Raw genomic sequence first — 12,404 nt, forward strand, 5'->3', positions numbered from 1 at the left:
TTCGCTTGATGGGGCTGGTAAAGCCAAAATCCAAGTTCCTAAGGAGAAGAAGGAAAAGAAGAAGAAAGAGAAGAAGAAGGAGCCGAAAGCGAATGGGGACAAACGAGTGTCGTCTAACGAAAATCCACACACTGCACCGACCAGGCCTAAATTGCCATGTGTCATTTGCAAAGGAGACCACTTTCACAGAGATTGTCCTTGCATCCCTCGAATCTTAAGGGACTGGTCTCCTCGTTTGCAAAACCCAGTATCGTCAACCTCTGATGATCATGTTGAAAACACACCGTCAACTAGTGAAAGTGAAGCCCCAGGACAAAAAGGAAAATATAGATTTCCTTGTAGACTATGTGAAGGCGATCATGCCATTCACCGTTGTCCCTTCTTAGACGAAGCTAAAAGAGTTTTGGATGATCGTCCGGTTTCACCGTTACGACTTCCTCCTGGATATAAAAAACTCTTGCCGAGTCCATCACTAGTCGAAAATCCAGCTGACCTGCTCAAGTGGTCGGCCAAAGCATCTGTCATTGAAGATGAACCATCTGAATCCATGCCAGGTGAAAGTCAAAAGGTCGAGGCGGCAATTGACCCGGTCTTGCCTTCAGAGGTTCCATCTTCAGATGATACAATCACTGAAGAGAATAAGGATGACACCATCCAAATTCTTTTCATAAGCACAAACTCCAACGAACATGGGGGAAATTTACCCATTCCTTTACCGCAGGAAGGAAGTTCGTCAAAGTCATACCTGGCTGTCTATTCGGTCCCACCTCCAAGAAACCTAGTTGTCTCCTTCGACTGGAATCAACTAGGCAGACCCCGTTTACCAGCTAGTGTACCTTCTGAATTATTGTTCAAATATATAGAATGGTTATGACTGGTACCATCATAGATGAGGGGGCTTCTGTGAGTATCCTTTCCTCAACTACTTGGAAAGCGCTTGGTTCGCCATCGCTTTTGCCTGAGATGAGAAATCTAACAGGCTTTGATAAAGGAACCAGTCGACCGTTAGGGATCCTTCCCGATGTGCCCATAACATTGAGAGGGAAAATCGTTCACATGAATGTAATGGTAGTTCAAGGACCCCTGGATTACAATCTACTCCTTGGGTGAGACTATATTTATTGCATGAGAGCCATTGTCTCATCACTCTTTAGAGTGATGTGTTTTCCACACAAAGGAAGAGTGGTCAAGCTCGTGGACCAGCTTTCATTTCCCCGATCACGCATAGCAAATAGTCATATAACATACTTGAATGGTCTTTTCACGCAAGAAATGTCTCAATCTCCAGTCCGTCCTCCCGATGAGCCCGAGTGATTCAGAGGGACATGATTGAAACCCAGGGGGCATGCACCCTGGTCTGCTTCGGCAGGAAAACTTCAGGTATAGGGTAGGTTTCCGTGGGAGAATATGACTAGTCTGTACCCCCGTCCGTGATTGGAAGAGGGGGTTATTCTAGAACAAGATTCTCTTGTCAAAGTTATGTGAGTTGGCGGGCATTGCCGCTCACCTTTGTTTATTTTGGTAGACATCGCCAGAGAAGTGTTTTGTTTATGCCGTAAATAGAACTATCTTTGGTAACCTGTAAGAGGTAGGCCTCTCTCGGTAAAACAAATGTTTTAACGGACTAAAGAAGGGGTAACCTTGAAACTCTGTTTTATACCTGGGGGCATGCAAACCTTTTGGAATGCAAGCGAAGAGCGACTATTTATTTTTTAAATTTTTAGGACCTCTAACCCTTTAAACTCGTAGGATTGGTCGTTTCCTAACTTGCATAAAGAAAGGATGTGGGGAAAAACTCTAAAAGTTGCCGTTTTTATGTGAGACATTCTTATCACAAGACTGGATTAATCGAGCAGTTTTAGCACATAGTTCAAGCTCGTTAAAAAATAAACATAAGACATGAGCAAATGTTTCCACCCGCGTTTAAGCTCATTAAAAAATGAACTATTCCCCGGTAAATAATCATCGTGAATGTAGTACTTCAGCCATTAAAGCCTTGGTCGTGTTTGCACCGTCACCTCCACTTTTCATTGGCCGATCATTCACCTCCATTTGATTGTTTACCCATTTTGAGAAACAGCTGCGAAGTGTGATCTCACTAGCCATCCTTGTGACACTGCCGTGATTGGAAAATTCCAAACCTTACCTAGAATCAGCTGCTACCCGTTTTATCACTCGTTCCTCAAAAGACGAGTCTCCTTTAAGCTCTTTTCAACTGACTCGTAAAATATGAAAAGATTGCCAAGCCATTGGCCTCTCTAGCTCGTTAAAGGGACAGGAAGTGCTATCCCTCCTCTAGATTTTAATCTTTTTGGACTTGAGGGATTATTACACAAAAAGATTGAGCACTTGTTTTGTTCGGCTCGTTAAAACTATTGAAAATTCATCCCTTCTGTATTGTTTTATACTTTTTCGGACTTAAGGGATTAGATGACGAAAAAGGAATTTTGGAGTTACCTTTACGTTCCTTTTCAGACTCTCTAAAATTGAAAAGGACCGAGTTATCTTTGTCGTTAAACTCGTTAAAAAGATTAATAGCGACAAACTTGTCTTTAGACGAGAACAAGTTTCACTATCGCTAGGCTCGTTAAAACATAGCGATGGGTTTGTCCGAAGGGCAAATTATAGAACAAGCATATGTTATCCTCCTCAAGCTTGACAAAAATAAAGAGGTACTGGTCAGCAATGACTGGGGAAAAATTGGGAAGAAAAGTCAAAGAAACTTTGTTGGTAGCAAGTCGCTCTTGAACATGACACTTCCACTCCGTATCCGAGTCGGGTTGGGTTGTTTCATTCACCGGTCACATCACCATGGTCATGCCATACCATCCACATTTGGGGTTAATGCTACCAATCCATCACATCAGTGTCGCCGATATTTTCAAGAGAAGTCATCCAGAGAAGTCACCTGTGTCTCACCCACTACCATACATTATATTCCATTCTTTCATGACCGCCACCCTGAACCTTATATCACCAGATCGTTTTCACCTCCATCAAAATCATTTGCTCCATTCCGTGTCATTGATGTGGGATTCATTAAGGCCCTCCTGTGACGGATCACTTCTTGTCAACATCAGCTCATTATCCAAGAAGTTGATCTAGGGACACCCCATTCAGTACTTTGAAGCTTTCATGCCTCAATGGCAAGTTTCTCACTTCCGGCGATAGGTTTACATCAATGGCCTTCAACCGAAAAATTTTGCGTGGTGTTTGACGCCAAGTCCTTTATTCACACCACGTGAATTGTACTGCAGTACCTTGAGGATCATTATCATTATTGGTGATTCCTCTCGCGCTTGTTAACAGTTTACATCATTGACTGGTAATCAAGCGATGTCTTTCCATGTTCGACTTCAAGACATTTCTCACATGGATCGACTTGTACTTCGAGTAAATATCGGACGAGATTGAAGACCCCGGATCTAGTTTCATCCATCCGGGCTGCGATATATATTCAGGGAAATAAAGACATCAAATGTACATTATTGCAGCACAGATAATCATCCTACCAAAAGGATGATGGTTCTATCAGAATCATCAGTCTACACTCAGACGATTGTATGTCCTATGTACATGAAAATGAATTTATAAAGCTGAGCATGGGAATGCCCGCCTCAGCTAGATCATGAAAACAGTATGAAGATAATGTATTGTATTGTATCTTATTACAGGTCTCCTCCCAGCATTGAAAGAACTTCGGATCCTCATAATAAAGCATTTCACCCGACACCAAAAGGTTAACGGCCGCATACTTTAGGGGGCAACTGTTATAGACATTTTTGTGCCTTACAACTCCAAGCATGAAATTTCCATAAACCAAGGGCTCCTAAGTCCCTAAAAGTGTTGTTCTAAACCCTAAAGGAACAAGGTCAATAGATTACAGCTTCTCCCAGAAGTTCTCCACCAGAAACTGCCCAGAATTGGTCAAAACATGATCATTTCAGCTGCTCCACTGGCTAAGTGCGTTGCATTGCACCTAAATACACTGTGAGGGTGCGTTGCATTTCAGAACTCCCTTCTGTAGGCTGCGATGGGCGAGAAATGACAAATGGCAGTGTCATTCCGCGAGGTGGAGAAGCAATGGAAGCTTCCAGAATCTTCTCCTGTGACACTTGCCTCACTGAGTTCGACCAAAGATGAGTAAGAGGCCCTCAATCTCCAAGTGGAAGCAAGAACTAGCAGAGAGAAGACACTAATCAAATCATAAGCTGACTCATCCTCCTTATACATATCTATATATGGATCCCTCATCCCAGAGATCCAGAGGCTGGAATTTTGCATATTGTAAGGAATTGTTGTTGGTTTCTAGAGACATACATCAGATTGTTGGGTGATTTATGCTTTGTTTGAGGTGAAGAGGGGCTTCTTTGCTGGGAGGTTGATGCTGGGTCGGAATCACTGGTTGTAACTCCTCCTGGATCTTTTCTTGCTTATCAATAAAAACTATTTGAGTTTTCCTCCATGCTTTTTGTATCATTGATGCCTGTTACATTTTGTGTGGTTAACTTAAATCTGATCCTAAGTTGTTTATGAATATAGATATTTGTCTTTGTATAGTGCTCTTCTTCTGTGATCTTACAGGTACTTTGTGAAGCTGGGCATGCAAGGGAGCAGGTAGCTGGAGACTATCAAAGAAGAGAGGGATTGAATCAAAGGATTAGCGCAAGACACAGGTTGGTTCTTTCTATTCCCCTCTGTCTATAATTCATAAAGGAAATACAAAAGTAGTTTTTCTCTGTTTGTTTCTAAGGCAGCTGTCACACCTTAGTGGGATAGAGTAGTTCTAAATAGACACTTTTCCCTGTAACAGTAGCCATGTGACTTCGCACCTTTATAAATTCATCGCCTTTAATCCCCACCACTGATTTTCCCTACCAAATATAACGGCTCCCGAGTCGCTGGATAAAGTGACCTGCATGACCATTTATCAACCGTCTGATCATCCCCGCCGAGATCTAACGGCATTTTCTCTCCTTGTGCTCGTAACTCAACTGAATGTTAGCGCATGATGAGAGTGGTTTTTCTCTCTCATCCACCACTACATGTCGGCCTCCAAGTGGGATCACATGCCCCTATCCTTTTACCGTTTTACGCTCAGAAGCGATCATTACTATTTACCGCCTAACCTGTACGCCCACCCATTTAACTACCACACAGCTTCATCGCCCGATCACCATTAGATCTAGTCGCCCCAGATCTAACAGCCCATGTTACAGGGAAAAGTGTCGATGCAGAACTGTTAATCCCACTAAGGCGGGTAGCTACCTTAGAAACAAACAAAGTAAAGCTACTTTCGTTTTCCTTTATGAAAGATAGATGAGAGAAGAATAAAGGAGACCAACCTCTGTCTTGTGCTTGGTTCCTTGTTCGATTCCTCTCTCTTTTGATAGTCCTTTGCTACTTGCTTTCTCGTATACCCGGCTTCACAGAGTACCTGTAGAATCAAAGCAGCATAACACTATACAAGAACATGGATCTATTATCATAAACAATCTAGGATCAGATGTAAATTGATCATACAAATGCATGAAACATAAATGACACAAGAGTATGGAGGAAAACTTGAATAGCTTTATTGATAATCAAGAAAGAGCCAAGAGAGTTACAACCAGTTGTTCTGACCTAGCATCATCCTCTCAGCAAGTAAGCCCTTCTTCACCTCATGCAAAGCTTAGGTCACCCAACACTATGATGTTGCCTCAAGAAACCAACAACAATTCCTTACAAGATGCAAAATTCCAGCCTCCTACCTCCAGATGTCTGGGATGAGAGATCTATATATAGATATTTGTAGAGGTGTGAGTTAGCTCTGGGTTTTTGATTAGTGTCTTCTCTCTAATAGTTCTTGATTCCACTTGGAGATCTCATTGATCTCTTACTCATCCTTGGATGATTCTGAGAGGCAAGTGTCACAGGAGAAGTTTCTGGAAGATTCCATCATCATCCACCTCACAAACTGTCTCCGCCACTTGTATTTTCTCATCCATCGCACCCCATAGAAGGGTTTTTTGAAATGAAGCACACTTCCCATGTGTACAAGGTGAGATGCATCACACCCTGGCTATGGAGCAAGTGAAATGATCCAATTTTGACCAGTTCTGAGTACTTTTTCATGGAGAACTTCTGGGAGATGATGTAATCAATTGACCTTATTCTTTTATGGGTTGGAACAACACCTTTAGGGACTTAGGAGCCCTTAGTTTATGGACATTTATGATTGGGGTTGCACTGCCCAAAAATGTATATAACAGTTGCCCCCTAAAGCATGAGGTCGTTAATCTTTTTTGATGTCGGGTGAAATGCTTTATCATGAGGATCCGAAGTTCTTTCAAGCTGGAAGGAGACCTGTAATAAGATACAATACAATACATTATCTTCATAATATTTTCATGATCTAGCTGAGGTGGGCATTCCCATGCTCAGCTTTATAAATTCATTTTCATGTACATAGGATAGACAATCGTCTGAGTGTAGACTGATGATTCTGGTAGAGCCATCATCCCTTAGATTGGATGATTATCTGTGCAGCAATGATGTACATTTGATGTCTTTATTTTCTTGAATATATATCGCAGCCCGGATGGATGAAGCTAGATCCGGGGTCTTCAATCTCATTCGATCTTCACTCAAAGTACAAGTCGATCCATGTGAGATATGTTTTGGAGTCGAACATGGAAAGACATCGCCTGATTACCAGCCAATGATGTAAGCTATTAACAGGCGCGAGAGGAATCACCGATAATGATAATGATCCTCAAGGTACTGTAGTAAAATTCAGGTGGTGTGAATAAGGGACTTGGCGTCGAACACCACACAAAATCTTTTGGTCGAAGGCCATTGATGTAAACCTGTCGCTGGAAGTGAGAAACTTGCCATTGAGGCATGCAAGCTTCAAAGTACTGAAAGGGGTGTTCCTAGATCGACTTCTTGGATAATGAGCTGATGTCGACAAGAAGCGATCCGTCATAGGAGGGCCTTAATGAATCCCACATCAATGACACGGAATGGAGCAAATGATTTTAATGGAGGTGAAAACGATCTAGTGATATAAGGTTCAGGGTGGTGGTCATGAAAGAATGGACCGTAAATGTATTGCAGCGGATGAGACACAAGTGAATTCTCTGAGTGACTTCTCTTGAACATATAGGTGACACTGACATGATGGATTGGTAGCATTAACCCCAAATGTGGATGGTGTGATGAGACCATGGTGATGTGACCGGTGAATGAAACAACCCAACCCGACTTGGATGCGGAGTGAAAGTGTCATGTTCAAGAGCAACTTGCTACCAACAAAGTTTCTTCAAGGTTTCTTTTCAATATTTCCCCAGTCATTGCTAACTAGTACCTCTTTATTTTTGTCAAGATTGAGGAGGATAACATATGCTTGTTCTATAATTTTCCCTTCGGGAAAACGCATCACTATGTTTTAACGAGCCTAACGATAGTGAAACTCGTTCTTGTCTATTATGGACAAGTTTGTCGCTATTAAGTTTTAACGAGTTTAACGACAAAGATAACTCGGTCCTTTTCAACTTTAAAGAGTCTAAAAAGGGACGTAAAGGAAAATTCAAAAATCCTTTTTTGTCATCTAATCCCTTAAGTCCGAAAAAGTATAAAACAATATAGAAGGGATGAATTTTCGGTACTTTTAACGAGCCGAACAAAACAAGCACTCGATATTTTTGTGTAATAATTCCTCTGGTCCAAAAAGATTAAAATCTAAAGGAGAGATAGCACTTCCGGTCACTTTAACGAGCTGGAGAGGCCAATGGCTCGGCAATCTTTTCATATTTTATGACTCAGTTGAAAAGAGCTTAAAGGAGACTCGTCTTTGAGGAACGAGTGATAAATTCGGGTAGCAGCTGATTCCAGGTAAGGTTTGGAATTTCGCAATCACGATAGTGTTACAAGGATGGCTAATAGGATCATTCTTCGCAGTTGTTCCTCAAAAGGGGTAAACAATCAAGTGGAGGTGAATGATCGGCCAATACAAAGTGGAGGTGATGATGAGAACACGACCAAGGCTTCAAAGGCTGAAGTACTACATTCACGATGGTTATTTATCGGAACTTGGTTCATCTTTTAATGAGCTTAAATGCTGGGGGAAACATTTTCTGTTTTCTTGTGTTTATTTTTTAACGAGCATGAAGTCTGCATTAAAACTGCTCGAGGCGGGTTTATTTTTTAACGAGCTTGAACCCTGCAGTAACACTGCTCGTGATAAGTTTGCATGCCCCCAACATAATAACGCAAATCGAGGTGCATGCCCCCAAGCTTCATTGCATTCAACTCGGTGGTTGGAATGAAGGTTTACCTTTGAGATTTGGAAAGGGGATTTGTTTCATTTTTTAATGAGGTTGACACAGTAAAAGAACTATCATCATGACTCCTTGTTTCATTTTTTAACGAGGTCGACACGAGATAAGAACCATCCTCGAAATCCACCGTATTTACAGTATTTGATAGAAAATCAAAAACTAAAGGACGATGAAGGTCGTCAGGAATATCTTCTTCACAATCCGGAAGAAGGGAATGATGGTGGTAATCTTCCCAAGGCGCCCCTTCAATCACCATTGATTGAACAATTTCTTTGTCAGTGTAATGCACTCGCGACCAAGGATCTGAAGGGGTGCCATATTCCTTAGACCTATCTATCCAAACGCTTGATGAGCGTTGATTTGGGTTTGCCTCCCATGCTAGGAACATTGATTTCTACAATATTTCCATTCGTCTTGGAGGCAATACCTATGTATGATCCATGTTTATATCATTTTCTGAGATCTTTTTAATCGAAGATATCATATTGCAGGTTCCTACTGATGCTACTTCCGCTAGATTTATTGGAGGTGGAATGGTAAAAGTTTCCATTAATATAGGGTCTTTTAGTAGGCCTACTCCGATATTTTGAAGCGAATGGGGGCTTCCATGGATCATTGGAATGCTTCCCGTAACTTGAGAACCATTGGGGAGGAAAGTTTGTTGATCGATGATTGTAATCCCTCCTTGAAAGGGAAATGCAATCTTCCTAAAATAGGTCGACACAACAGCTGCCATAGCATATATCCATGGTCTTCCCAGTAGGATGTTGTAATCGAGGTTTCCGTCGATTACTTCAACATCTATTTCTACTGTTTTGCCTCCTAGTTCAACTTGCAAGTTACTTAGAATACCATATGGGGTATATGTTCGTCCGTCGAATGCTTTTAATGTCGTCGAAGATCACGACAAGGTTGGAGATCCTAAATTTTTCCAGCAACTCATCGACATAATACATGTAGATTCCCCCTCATCAATGATCGTTCAGTGAACGGTTTTGTTGAGGGCTTTCACTTGAACGAGGAAATCAAGTTGAGCTAGCAACTGAGGATCATATCCTTTATGATTAAAGGATACAATATTGGGATCCTTTGGGTCTATCCCACCGATGGCTGATAATAAAACCTGCTTTTGGGATGGGCAATTTTGCAGTAGTTCAAGTGTCGACATAGCGGATGGCGATTGGGCCAGATCTTCCACTATATTATAATGTTGTGCTTCTCTAGCACGAGGATTAAATGTCGACTTGTGTACTACTCCCTTTGGTGGTTTTATTGTCAGTTCAGGAATGATGGGCGGCGCAACTTCTATTGAAGTTGTTGTCGAACTACTAGGTTGATCTTTATCCTTGTTGTTCGATAGCTGTGGATTCCTATAATATTTGTTCCTTGTCGATATCAAAGCATCATTTTGCTATTTGGAAACTGACAACATTAGCACTTGAGACGGGGAAGCATTTCCACTGTCAACTAGATTTGTTCCTGGATTCAGAAACGGATCAGTAAATACTGCCGAGGTTTTTGAATTCTTGAAGAATTTTTTAAGCTTAGCTCTGTGTGGACAATCTGCTGTCCAATGATCCTCATCGCATATAAAGCATGGACGATTTGGTTTCCTATTTTCAGAAGGGTTTGTGGAAGATTTTCCAGGCGATGATTCCTCCTGTTTCTTCTTCTTCCCTTTGGTTTTCTTCTTGCCTCCTGGTTGCTTGGTTTCTTTGCCTTTATCTGTCAAGATGGCATTTACTTCCGAGGCAAGAAGTTCTTCTTTTTCATTTTGATTGGAAATCTTATGAGCCTTTTTAGATGTAGCCTTTGTCGATTTCGTGTCTATTGCGCCAATCACGCCATCGCCGGCATGAGAGTCATTGTTTGATTTAGGAGGAGGAGGGACCGAGAATTTCGGTCTAGGAGCGTCAGGTATTTAATCGTAGAGTGCGCCAGACTGAGTGTAAATCAAGTCTAAATATTGTGCACGAGCGATAACCTGCTCTTCGGTGATGACTCCCCCTTTTGCCACATCTTCCGTGATGGAAGGAAATAATGACTTAATAAACCATTCAGCTAAAAGCTAATCAGGAACATATGTTTTTACCATCCTACGACGACGTCGCCACTCATGTATATGATCAGATATGTGAGTGGCTGTTGTTTGCTTGAAATTGGTAATAAGTTTCGTTCCCGTTATGTACCTTATCGGTAACTGAAAATGGGTTAAAATGGTTGTGGCTAGGGTACTGAAGTTGTCAAACGAAGCTCTGGGCAATTCGATATACCATTTTGCTGCCGGACCAGTTAACATCCTCTGAAAAAGGCGAAGTCTAATCGAATCATCGTTTAGGGTGTTTGATGAACACCACAGATGAAAGGTCATCACATGATTCGACAGATATTCACCCGGATTTCCATTAAATTTAGGAATATCTGATGGAAGTTTATGTGGAATCGCTGGCCACCAAGGGGCGTAAGCGATTGGATCGTTTGTTAACCGATTTAAATCAGGTAACTCTAAAGTTGCCACGAAGGGTAACTGTTGATTCAGGTTAGGTGAAGCATACCCAGGATAAGATGGAATCGCCTAAGCAGTTGGTCTTTGCATACCAGCATAATGCACTTGATGTTGGTAACTTTGGTAAGGTTGGTGGGCATAACCATTGTAGAATGGTTGATTTTGACCATTTTGAATATACGGCTGTCCACTATTTGCAAAGATCTATTGCTCAGATCCTTGGAATACTTGTTGGAATTGCGGTTGTTGGTATTGCACCAGCCATGGTTGTGAAGCCATGTGCTGTTGCCCGATACTAATTGTTTGACCAAGATGAGGGGTAATCGTACCCGTTTGGACCTGTGTCATTCCACCCGTTGGCGATTGTGGTTGAGTCGCAGGGTCAAGAGGTTGTTGCATTACAACCTGAGAAACCTGAGGTTGGCATACAACAGGTAGCTCTTGTACTTGTGACACCGTCACAATAGCTGGCATAGTTGGTATATTCGACATAGGTAAACATTGTTGCATCGAATATACAACTCTTGGTTGTTGAGGTAGTATCAGTACCCAATCGCTAGATGTAATTCTAGCATAACCTGAATTTTGTTGTGAACTCCCGTATGGTTGTCCTCCTGGAGGGGACAATGAAAGGGTATACTGCCTCCCATATGGCGGTAATCTGGTACTTAAAGGAATGGTTTTCCCTTGAGGACCGGACTGCCCAAATTGAAATCCCAAAGGATCAATTTGTTGAGACTCAACATAAGATTTTCCGGATACTATTCCAAATGAACAAATAGGAACGGACCATACTGTCGAAATAGCCCCTGAGTGGGCTCCTTCTAGCGATTGAGAGCTATTCGGGATAGATGGTATACCGGAGAACATTGTTGGAGTGATAGCAGGAAGTGCTGCCGTCGCTGTGTCGGATGACACGGTCCTAGATGTTTATGGTTGTTCAGACATTTCTAGTCTATCCAAAAGATTACCTAGCGATTCTACAGGAGCTTCCGCTGGCGGTAGACTAATTTCTGATGAAGAAGGATACATAGTGATCCTGACTCCAAATTGCGATAGAGTACTAGATGGAGGATCCTCCACAATCTCTTCTATAGCAATCAGACCAGGTGGAAGAGGTAGACCGTCAGGTCCGTAAAATATTTCTGGTGCCGAAGAAGGTATGGAATCTGCAGCAACAGATTTTTGAGGAACAACACTCTCCGTACCAGTTGTAGATGAAATTGGTTCAGTAACACAAGTCTTTACCCTCAGACTAGGATCAATACTACTGTCCTTCGATGGCTGCTGAACTTCTTCTGTAAAGGCAGGGATACCAGAAATGTTTGGAGTAACCAGGGTCTCTGAAGTTGTTGGAACACTTGTTCTAACTTTACCAGGATATTTGGAACTGGTTAAATGAGTTCGCTTTGTCCGTAATAGTTTCGATTCTGGAGATAAAGACGGTTGACTCGTAAGCCTCTGCGAACGACGGGGTTTCAATTGAATTTCTTCCACGATTGTGGATTACTCGATCAACTAAAAATCAAGGGGAAGTATGTTTCCGAATTAGATGAATTTTAGACGCTTTGACA

Source organism: Pinus tabuliformis, chromosome J, assembly GCF_031772625.1.
Source record: "Pinus tabuliformis cultivar Carrire ecotype Pingquan chromosome J, CPIR1, whole genome shotgun sequence".
In the NCBI taxonomy this organism is placed as follows: domain Eukaryota; kingdom Viridiplantae; phylum Streptophyta; class Pinopsida; order Pinales; family Pinaceae; genus Pinus; species Pinus tabuliformis.